The sequence below is a fragment of the Pinus tabuliformis genome, chromosome 2_2, assembly GCF_031772625.1.
Source record: "Pinus tabuliformis cultivar Carrire ecotype Pingquan chromosome 2_2, CPIR1, whole genome shotgun sequence".
Classification (NCBI taxonomy): domain Eukaryota; kingdom Viridiplantae; phylum Streptophyta; class Pinopsida; order Pinales; family Pinaceae; genus Pinus; species Pinus tabuliformis.
The window spans coordinates 1163301685-1163313572 of record NC_142300.1 but is presented as its reverse complement, the minus strand read 5'-3'; the positions used below and the strand labels follow the sequence as shown (position 1 = coordinate 1163313572).

Sequence of the window (11888 nt, the reverse complement as noted above, 5' to 3'; positions counted from 1 at the left end):
TGCTGCTTGGCTGATTTTCTACCTGGTCCAGGTTTCTTGTGGATTTCGCCAGATGCACCAAGGTCCTTGGAGGAACTTCTGGTAGCCCTGATGGGCTGTGATCCGAGGACTGGCTGAGATGGAGTCGAAGAGATCAAAGGAGGATCAGTGCGGATTAGAACTGGTTGATCAGGATGTGGGCCATCATCAGACACTTTCGATTTGTCTTTGGATAAGTTCCTTTCCACTGAGTGAGGAGGGGATGCTTGGAGGGGGGAAGAGGAGGGGATTCTGGGGCCTTTGGGGGAGGGAGGGGGAGATGGGAGGTCCTCTGAAGCAAGGGATCCAAAGGGGTTGGAGGACGAGGGAATGACAGGGGGTGAGGGAGGAGTTCCGGAGTGAGGTACCTCAGGCTCAGGAGGAGGGTTTGATTTCTTCTTTTTCCTTACTATTTCCCATGCTTCCTCATGAGATTCAGAATTATTATTGGCGACTTCTGAATTAGATTTAGGACACCTATTGGCAAAATGACCGTACTCATGACATACCTTACACTTGAAGGGAAGTTGTTCATAGTCCACCTGTTGAATATGCGTCCACTGGTCCACTCTGAGTTTGACTGCCTCTGGAAGGCCTTTGCCCAAGTCTACCTCCACACAGATCCTCGCGCATGCATACATATTTTCCTTTGGTTCAGATCTGTCCACGTATTTGCCTATCGCATTCCCAATCGCTCGAACAGTTTCATCAGCCCAGCAATGGAGCGGCAGATGCGGAAGACGAACCCAGACAGGGACTGCATTGGGTACATCCATTTCTGGATCGAAATCCGGAGTCCAGCGGTTGAGGTAAAGGCCTCTTGTGTCCATGAAGTATGGGCCATTCCTAAAAATTAGATTGCGATCCTCCACTGACTCGAAAAGGAAGGTGAAGAAGCCTCTTCCACAGAACCTTATGGCAATTTTTCCTTGGACCATGGCGTTCCAATTTCGTTCTACCCAACGTTGAACAGTTCGAGGGGAGGGCCATAGCCCCGTGAACTGGCCAACCAATCCACGTTCAGCTAAGGCTACAGCCGATCTCCTTGGAAGAGATAGAGGAAGAGGGATTTCCGGGATTTCATCAAGTTTTTTAATAAATTTGGAGGCAGCAGGACGGATCTTTTCAGAGTTATTCTCAGGAACGAGAGATGCAAAGGCTTTCTCAAAATCGGTCTGTTGAGAAGAATGAGAATCCATCGGGCTGGGACGAACCGCGAAGGGCAAGGGGGAGGGTGGGGTGTGCTTCCTAACCTTGGAATTAGAGACGAATACTGCATTTGCAAAGGAATAGTACAGTGGTTGTCTGTCCTCTACCTTCAAACGATTAAGAAGACTGAACGACATTTTCTATTCAAAGTATGAATTGACATGTTAATATAGTTGTTTAGCGCAGGAGTTGTTAATCCGAAAACAACTAGTGTGCCTATTTAGTGTGCCTATTGTGCATGTTAATAGGAAAAGATGATAGGTTTGTACCTTAGAAAACATGTTATCAAGGAAGCTACCTGAGTTGGATAACTCTTAAACTAGTTGGAGCCAGTGGAGTTACTCCATTGACAAACAAGGTCTAGGTATTTAGATTGGACCTGGGTGGTTTTAATATCTGAATACTTGACTCAGAAAGACTAGAAATAATTGTGGAAGTCTGAGGGCTTAGGGGAGAGTTAGACATTAATTGTGGAAGTCTGAGGGCTTAGGGGAGAGTTAGATGTAATTGTCGGTCTTGTAGGTTGGGAGGAGAGCATGCCCAGATAGAGCAGTCCTAACTATTAAAATATTAGAAACATATACGTAACTAATAATGCCATTGTCTTTCTTAAAATAATTGTGATTTATACAAATTTTGTTTAATATACTCTTGCATAAAAAGTTATGGTTCTCTGTATAACTTCTTTCACTGTTAGTTAAGATAAAGTAGGATTACTGCTGGAAAATTAAGTTTTTGATTGGAAGACATTAATTAGTTAACAGGGGTCAAGGTTAGTCCTTTCCAGGTAAGAACCCAAAATTGGACAGTCTAGTACCCACTATGTGGATATTCCTCGTGGGTTAAGAAGAAGTTCCTGAGGGGAACCCGACCTTCAACTTGAGGAGAAAATGTTTAAACTAAATTGGTAGAGGAAGGGAGAAGTAAAACTAAGAAAGTTCAAGGTTTTATTGCTCAGAATTAAATTAATTGTAAAAATTGTAAACTTGAAGGATTCATTATACATCGTTAATTAAGGTATAGTCCTTCCATTGATATTAACGTAAAACAAAGACAGAAATCCATTAAATTATAAATAAATTTGTAATATTTCAGAGAATAAACAAATTGTGTAGAGCAGGCAATAAATTGAAAAAATGTCATGACTATCATATCTCGCATTACCGAAAGAGTAAAGCTCATGTTTCAAATTCATTAAATCCCATTAAAAACATAAATAAATTGAAAACAGAAATAAATTTATAGACTATCTGGTAATCAACTTGAGAAGTAATATCTTCTCTAATTGAACAGTGAACGAAAAAATTGAATGCAAATATAAATTAGAACTGCAGAGTTATTAAACCAAGTATGTAAAATTGTCCAGAGGCCTTCTCAGTATGCAAGGATCCTTAAAACAATGGAGGATATGCAAAATACATCGGGAAATCCCCTCAATCGACGATTCCGAATTAGGATTAAAATATAGGTCATGGTTTAAATTATCTACTTCCTATAGATATGCTTTGTAGGTGTAAATCTTTATATGTCCAGACAAATCGATAGCTCTCAGCTGTTCCTTAACTATCTACAAAAACTCTGAGGGCAAATAAGTAGAACCCAAAAACACAGCTAATAGGAGAAACCTGGAAGCAAAGAGGAGCTTGGGGTCAATCATTTAGCTTTATTAACCCTTAACATTAGCCACCACTGCAACCAAAATAGAATGACGAGGAAGCTGGGTAACTTAACCTGCACCAGAAACTAAGCAGGATTAGACTGAGGACAATTAGTTTCAAATAAGTATCGAAATTAGAGAAATATAGAGACTCGAGGTTACCTATTCATGTTGAAGGTTTCAATTAGAGATATTCCAACAAAACCGAGAAAGGCTCAGAACAATTGACCCAGAACCCATGAAATCGACAGTAGCAAAGCAACCTGGAAATGGGTTAACCTGTTCTAGGCGTTGTGTTGGTGCAGAACTGAATTCTAGAATGGGATTCTCCATGAACGCTTCCAGATTTAAATTACTTGCGAAGAAGCCGAGAGGTTAGCCTCAACCATCTTCGAAAAATGCCTTAAGCACTTTTAACCCTCTTATAGTAGAGAGCAGTAATAGGATTAAAATACAGGTCATGGTTCAGATTGTCTAATTCCTACTGACAGGCCTTGTATGCGTAAATCTATATATGACTAGATAAATCTACAACTCTCAATTGTTCCTTGACTATCTACAAAAACTTTGAGGACGAATAAGTAAAACCCAGAAACGCAACGAATAGGAGAAATTTGGAAGCAAAGAGGAGCTTGGGGTCATCCATTTAGTTCTGTTAACCCTCCATATTAGCCACGAATGCAACCAAAATAGAATGATGAGGTCGTTAGGTAACTTAACCTACACTAGAAGCCAAGCAGGATTAGATCGAGGAAAATCAGTTTCCAATAAGTATCGAAATTAGAGAAATATAAAGACCGGGGGTTACCTGTTCATGCTGAAGGTTGAAATTGGAGACCTGCCAATAAAACCGAGAAAGGCTTAGAACAGTTGACCCGAAACCCATGAAATCGACGACAACAAAGCAACCTGGAAGTGGGTTAACCTGTTCCAAGCGTTGTGTCGGTGTAGAATTGAATTCTAGAACGAGGTTCTCCATGAAAGCTTCCAGATTTAGATTACTTGCGAAGAAGCTGGGTTAACCTGTTCCAGGCATTGTGTCAGTGCATAACTGAATTCTAGAACTAGATTCTCCAAGAACGCTTCCAGATTTAGATTACCTGCGAAGCCGAGAGGTTAGCCTCAACCATCTTCGAAAAATACTTTAAGCACTTCGAACCCTTTTACAACAGAGAGCAGTAACACTACCAGTGAAAAATCAAGAGTTACTTGGTATGCCTGGTCGAAAGACGTCGTGGGTTGCAGAGTCATCTCACCGGCGGGGAGGAGCGCAAATGACGGATTTTCCGGGCAAACTGGTGGGTGGTTACCTAAATCGTTTGAGACGAGCAAAGACCGTCGAATCCAACCCTAAATTAAATCAACAATGGAGATGTTTACAAGTGTCCTGGCTTGGGATCTGAGACAAATCCGCTTGGGCTAGCTAGCTTGGGACCCACTCCAACCCTGCCTCGAAATGCGATAACAATTAATTAACATTTAAAATAGTACTTGTATATGTGTTGGCAATGTCCTTGGGACACATCCAATGTTATACAAAATTATTATAATATAAAGTTATAGTATATGTTAAAAATATGTATGGATAAATATACCTGACAATGAATAAAAATTTCTCGAATAATATGTGACATAGTTAATGTGTCCCACTGGTGATAAAAAAAAAGTAAGAAAAAAAGCACAAACCATATTTCATGAATGTTTAAATCCTCTAATTCTTTTTATAACGTAAATATATTTAGGTCGATAGGCCTTTCCTATGCATCAACTTTTCGTCAACACTTTTACTTTGATCCGTTAGATCAGATGAAACACTTTCAACCGTTGATCTGAACCAGAAAACAAAACAATGGAAAATCAAGAAAGCACGGAAAGTCAAGAAAGCACAAAAGCTCAAAAAAGATTCTATGCAAAAAAAATCAAGAAAGCACGAAAAAGATCATAAAAATCAAAGATCGAAAGAAAAAAGCTCAGAAAAGCAAAGATTTTTGAGGATTTTTAATTTTTAAATGCAATGTATTATTAATTTATTTTTATAATTTAATTGAAATATAAATTTTAAATTTTAAATTTAAAAATTAGTTTAGATTTATTTTTAGTTGTAAGTTTATTATGTGTTAAGAGGGATTTTTTTTAACACTTTGATTTTTTAAGAGTGAAAAGAGATTTGATTTTTTGGGCATTTGGTAGATGTAGAGTTAAAATGAATTTAGATTAGTTTAAATATTAACCTTTAAATAACTCACATTAGAGAAAAATACCATGGGAAAAAACCATAGATTAAAAATATGATAAGGAAAAACCATGGGTTGGAAAATTTTATATTTTATATTTTAATTTTAATTTGACTAAGTCAAAATGTTAAACATTGTAACATCTCTCTAAAATAATTAAATTCAATTTAATTCCATGCTAGCTCCCATCATTTTCCTGCTCAAAAGATAGGCGTTCTCAACACCTTAGCTACTTCGGCGGGCGTTGCAAGTTTATGACGAAAATCACCTTGAAGATGAGAAAACTTACCTCCTGGAAGTTTTTAATAAGAATGGTTATAGTAGGTCTCAAGGTCTTAAGGCTTTTCAAAATGCTGAAAAGGGTCCTAAGAGTAAGATTGACCCCAAGGATTGGTCTTCCGGTGTTCATCTTCCCTTTATTCAAGGGACCACGGATACAATTGCTAGGATCTTGAGGAAGCATGAGATTCATTCTTCTTTTAGACCTCTTAACACTATATGAAGTTCTCTTCATTTTGTTAAGGACCCAATTAACCCCAAGGATTAGAAGGGTGTTTATATCATTCCCTGTTCTTGTCGAGCTCCTTATATTGGTGAGACCGGTCAATCCATTAACTAAAGGATTTGTGAACATGCTGCCGACATCAGGCATGGAAGGTCTCGCTCCTCCGCTTTGGTAGAGCATGCAGAAAAAACCAATCATCACATCTCCATTGAAGAGGCTAAAGTCATTGCGAGGATTGACCATTTTCATTATCGTAAATTTAGAGAGGCCTTAGAAATTGAAAAAAAAAGACTTGTTAATTTAAATAGAGATGATGGCTGGAGTATCAACAGATGCTAGATTCCTGCGCTTTCTTCCTAAAAAATTATTTTTATTTATTTATAGATTAATAAATTAATTTTTTTTGTTAATCCCCATATTGCTTAGTTTATGACTCTCTTAAATTATTTTTGGTAATATGAATAGGATTAAACCTTAATATTAATATAATATTATATATAATAATATTCATCAATAAGATTATATAGGGTTATGAATCCTTTCTCACTTGAGGGGGGATGTGAAAAAGAGAGCGATGAGGGCTCTGTCGGCAGGAGGACTCGAACCAGGGCAGCCTAGGCCATCGGCCTAGGGTGCTGCAGACTAGACCTCATTTTGGATGACGAAGACTAGGAGGTACGGGGTGGGTCAACAGGTTTTCTGTGGAGATGGTCCATACAATGGCCATGTAGGCTGTGGGTTGGATCCAGGGTGCTCAATCTGCAAGGATCCCAAGGAATATGTTTACTGGGACAAATTTCATCCAACTGAGAGGGTACAGTGGATGATTGCAGAGGAGGTTTTGGGCGGGGATTCTTCCTTCGTTTCTCCCATGAATCTCAAAGGCTTGATCCAGTACACAAACCCCACCCCTTCCCCCTTTGATCCTTTGTTTACGTAATAGATTATACCCTAAATTATTCATTAATCGAGCATGTCCAAAGGTATGAATAAACAATCCAACTGTATATATTTGTGATGCTCACTCGTGCAAATTTTAATTTTTTCACAAATGCGTAATAGCGAATAGATTTACCTTAAATTATTCAACGTCCAAAGATATCAATCAACAATCTAGCTGTATAGGTATATGTGTGACGTTTACTGGTGCAAATTTTAATTTTTCACAAAAGCAGAATCGTTGTCAGGGTTTACCGGGAAGAGTTGTGGCAGTGTAGGAAACCAGGCTGATTGAACCAATATCTCTTCTAAAAAATTTCAACAATTCCGATTTAATAATCCTATCGGCCTCTATTTGTACCTTTTGGGACAATTGCTAGTTATAATCTTTATTTATTTACATTTCACAACTAATTTTTTTAAATGAAGATTTAAAAATATATGATTTGATGAAGATAATACCACATATGATTTGATGAAGATAATATGTTGAATTTAATAATTTTTTTTATTTTTTATTTAAATAAAAGTAAAATAAAATAGTGTACAATTGAAAATAAAATAGTAAAATATATATTTTTTTAGTTGAAGATGAATATATTATTATTATTATTATCTATTTTTAAGGTCACGGCCAAGCCACGCATCAAATTGGTGTATGGGATCCCTTTGTTTATAAGACAAGGGACCCACCTCCACGTAGCGATTTCACTGCTAAGTGTATGAAGGCATACATACTCTACCCTCTTCTAGTTTTGAACCTATGACCTTTTAGGAGGAAACACATGCTCTTAACTATTGGACAATTTCAAATATACTTAATATTGTTGGTGAACACTTCAAACATCTTAGAGATAAAAAGCTCAAATTATGATATGAAGAGTGTCAAATAATATTTATCAATAATTAAAAGAATTAGAAGAATTACAAAATAATTGGAAGAAGCTTCGACATGATGTCAAATTATTGTGTGAAGTGAATTGGAAAGATGAAAGTTGATGTTGCAAGGTGACAAGGACACTAACTTGTCATATGATAAGTTTAAAATAGGTCAAGTTATTAGTTCATTTTTTCAAAAGAAATTTGAATAATTTTATTATTGATCTTTTAAATTATACTTTTAGATCACAATTAGCCCTTAAAAATAAAATTTAAAATATTATAAACAATGATTAATCCATGATTAAAATAATAGTAGTAATAAAAATAGTAGTAGGTAAATCAATTTTATGTAATAATTTAAGAAAAAACTAGATGCAAATGCAATGTCAAGTGTTTTTACTTTTAATTTATAGTTATTTTTAGAAATAAATTAATTTAGTTGTATATTTAATTTAGACATTTTGTTTTGTTTTGTTTTATTTTATTTTATGTTCAATTTGTTTAAAATATATATATATATATATAATTTATTATTTATATCTTTTTAATATAATAATATAAATAAATATGCAATAAAATTATTTCTCTTATAAATGTTCTACTTGGAAGCATAGAGAAATGTGTAGGGGTGTACTAAATCTGAGACATTTTGAAATGTGTACTCAATATGTTGAATTCTTTTAATTTTTTCAAACATTTTAAACCAAAATAATCATTGACCATACTTTTTGTATTATTAGATTATTAATAAGTACTTATCATTTAAAAAATAGGCCAGCTTAAAAGGTATAGTGTGGAGCTTATTATAACTTCAATATAGTTACAAAGTTTTTATGTTTGTGTGAAACTTATGATAAGTTGATAAATTGCAAACTTAGGCTTTCTCAAATATGAATTTATCGTTAATGTCTGTTTTAATATTCTATTGAAAAGGTTTTGCATTATGTGCTCATCTAAATCATTTTTTGACTATGGAGGATTTGTCCTTTTTAATATTGAAATATTGAACTTTTGTATATTTTTATTTTTAATTTTAATTGAATTAACAATGAGGATAATTATCATATATTTAACTTGCCCATTTTTAAGAAAAATGTTTCAAAAAAACGTTCTTGCGTAGTGGTTATAAAGTTCAATAAATTTGGATTTTTAAGTTGCATTATTTTATATAGTCTAATATTCAAGTATATAGAAAGCAAGTAAAGATGAAAATGGATTGTTTTCCTAATCCATTTTCAGATTAAAATAATCAATGAATGTTGTTCCTATTGTCATTTAATGTTTTTCTTCTTTTCTTTGCAGTACAAAAGACAACTTTCCTTTGTTGCCAGCAAAGGTTGTTGCTTTTGGTATGGATACTGCTATTTGGAAATTTCTCCCCTTTGACATTATTGATCTTCTCTTTCATTGGCTTCCTTTGTTGGTATTGATGAAATTTAAGTTGGTTTGTAGACAACGGTGTCTTGTTTTGGAAAACTCGTTTTTTCTTGCAGCTTGTGATCAATGTCACGAGAAAGAGTTAGGATTTATTTCTTTATCCATTCGTTTTTGTAATGATTGCTTCCTAGCATCATATCTTAACAACAATGGTCGGTTGTCGACTATGGCATTTCTTTTTCTTCATTTTGCATACAGAATTGAATGTGCAGTGGGATCAATGATTCTCTTTAGTATGCATGCATGTTATTTGCGTACAAAAAACTATTTCATTGTCAACCCTTTTATGAAGATGTTTAGAAATGTTGGAGTTCTTAGTTTTGGGGAGCGAGGATTCTTCTCTTTATTTCAAAAATGCAATCCAGGAAATTATGAATGGGTGTTTTTGAAACATGTTTTTGAATACATGGACTCACATTTTCTCATTTGCAGTAGTGTTGACAATGTTTGGAAGAGGAGGAAGCTTTCATATGGTGGTGTAACTCCACCAAAGGAGGCTATCTTCTTTAAAGAAAAGTTTTAGTGGGTATATCTAGACAAAGATTATGAAGATTACCTTACTTATGGTTACACTATCTACGGGTTGGAATTGAACATAAGTAAGTAGGGTTATTCTTTTGTTCATATTGTTGACATACAATGTTTGTCATTAGGATTATATAAGAATCAACTTGTTTGTGTTGTTAATAATGGTGGCACATCTGTTTGGTCACTTGAAAAGGTAGAGAATTTTGAATTTGGTCGACTATCGAAAGAGCAAAGTTTGGAATATTTTGAAGATGATTGGGGACACAGATGGTCGTTGCTTCAATCTGTCTCTTTAGATATAAATACTAAATGTGCAGGTTATGTACCTTTGCGCATAGTTGGAGAAAAAGTCCTTATGCTTGGTTGGTTTGGAGTGCAGTTAAAGTTGTATGATTTACTGAGTGGAATATGCAAGACAACAATTCTTGATGGATTGTCCATGCTGGAAGCATCATGCTTCTATCTAGAAATAGTTGAATAATTTGATGATGTCATTGAAAATGGAAATAATTTTTCATTGATTCCTAATGCAGATTCTATTGTTGACATACCTCCACTACTTGTGGATGTATTCAATTAGCGTTTGAGGTATGAATATGTTCTTTTTTTGTGTATTACTGAACACCATATCTATGTTTAATGTTTTTAAATATCTTTTTGAACATCATTGTAATTCACATTTTGAAGTTATATTAAGGAGATAGCATCATGGTTTCATCTACAAATGGTAGATGGTTTTGATGATGTCATTGAAAATGGAAATGTATTTTCGGTTATTCATAATGGAGATTGTATTCTTGACATATGTGCAGTATGTGTGGATGTATTGATTTAGTGTTTAAGGCTTCAACATGTTTGTTTTTTAATAATGCAGGAGACCTTTTGCATGTTTTGATTTTTTTTTAAGTCATTGTATTTCAGATTTTAAAGTTATATTGACAACATATGTATGGAAAATTTTGAATGCGGTTCGTATTTTTGTTTTTTATTTCTTCAACTTGTCGTTCTATTGATTATGTGTAAGGGGAACATTTTTGTATGTGTTCCAAGTTTGTCGTGGGAAACATTATTTCTCAAATATTTATTCTCTGCACTTTTCTTAGTGTTTAGTTATTTCAAGATTGCAGAGTACATATTAGTGTGAAACGGAAATGTGAAACGACTTATCAACTGACTTTAACTTTATCATATATATGTTGAGTGAAATAAGAAGCAAGAGTGGTGCGAAAAAGCCTCCCTATGCTGCTACACGACAACGATTAAGTGAATACCAACGACAGTGGTATTAATAGAATAAGAAAGTCATTAAAGTATGGAGAAGAGTTGCGTATGAACGAAAGAAAAGAGCTTTAGTGAACGATGAAGAAGGAGGACCTGTAAATCATAAGTATGAAAAGAGATATGAAAATTTTGTTTTGATTGTCTTTCCATTGCATGTTTATCGTCTGAAAGAACTTATATTTTTTGAAGGTTTACTAACTTTTCTCTCTTTTTTTTGGAATATTGTGTTTCAAAAGAGAGTCTTCATATGAACAACAATAGTATTTCCTATGACAACAGTGAAAGAAATGCAGTTTTTGGAGTTGATGACAACTGTAGGAATCAGGAATTTCCTGAAATGGTTGAAAATTTGGGAGATTGTGTTGGTGAAGAGGGTAAGGCATTTCTTGGTAGCGACTATATTTTTAATATAGCCACCCCTCCTAAATCTATATGTAATGTGTTTGTTGGAACAATGTAGGGAGTTCAATTTTTTTTTTTCTTTTGCATTTTCTTTTCTTTTGGATCTAAACTTTTCACTGTTCTTTTTTGCTCATATTTTTTTCAAAACAATGTCAAAATCATTAGTACCGACAAATAGATTCGAAAGCAATGAAACCTTTATTTCTTCCTGAATGCGAGGGTCGATGACCAACTTGTCAAACTTCAAGAAATGATGAAATGTACAATAATAATAATTGTAAGTTAAGAAACTTTCATCTGTACATAGCAAAACATTTTGTTTGCGTTTTTGTTTGCTATGTTGTTGATTCTCTCGAAATTTTGGTCTTCTTCCATATATCTTCTCAGATGTTCTATGTTTTTGAATATTATGTTTACATAGGAACCCTTCATAGAGATGAGAACCTTGGGGGCTGTGGAAATGGTGCAACATATGTTATAATGGAAGATAAGTAATCTAATTCCAGAGAAGAAGTTGTTGTGTATGATGTTTTTGGTGTTGTCGATGTAGCTCTACAGAGAATATTGTTGAAGCTCAAGAATGTGAGAATAAGTTTCCTCTTCACGGAGCACAGGTGCTTAATGCATATTTATTTTCAAAGGTTTAGTGGTTGTCAATGTTAAATTTATATTTTTTTACGAATGTCTTTGTTCATGTTTTTTCACAGAATTCAGTTCAGTTGAATAGTGGATGACAAAGAAATTTGCAAGCAACACAAGCAATATCAGTTGGACCACTTACACATGGACAATGCAA

The 11888-nt window shown here is 34.6% G+C and overlaps 1 long non-coding RNA gene across 1 annotated transcript; it reads right to left on the bottom strand.

Moving 5' to 3' along the window:
* Positions 1-2457: 2457 nt before the first annotated feature.
* LOC149197566 (uncharacterized) lies at positions 2458-4166 on the bottom strand. The gene is made up of 4 exons (XR_016254218.1): positions 3985-4166; positions 3810-3907; positions 3047-3722; positions 2458-2958 (listed from the first exon to the last, which is right to left on the bottom strand). It is a non-coding gene; the product is annotated as an uncharacterized LOC149197566 (long non-coding RNA).
* Between the last annotated feature and the right edge of the window lie 7722 nt (positions 4167-11888).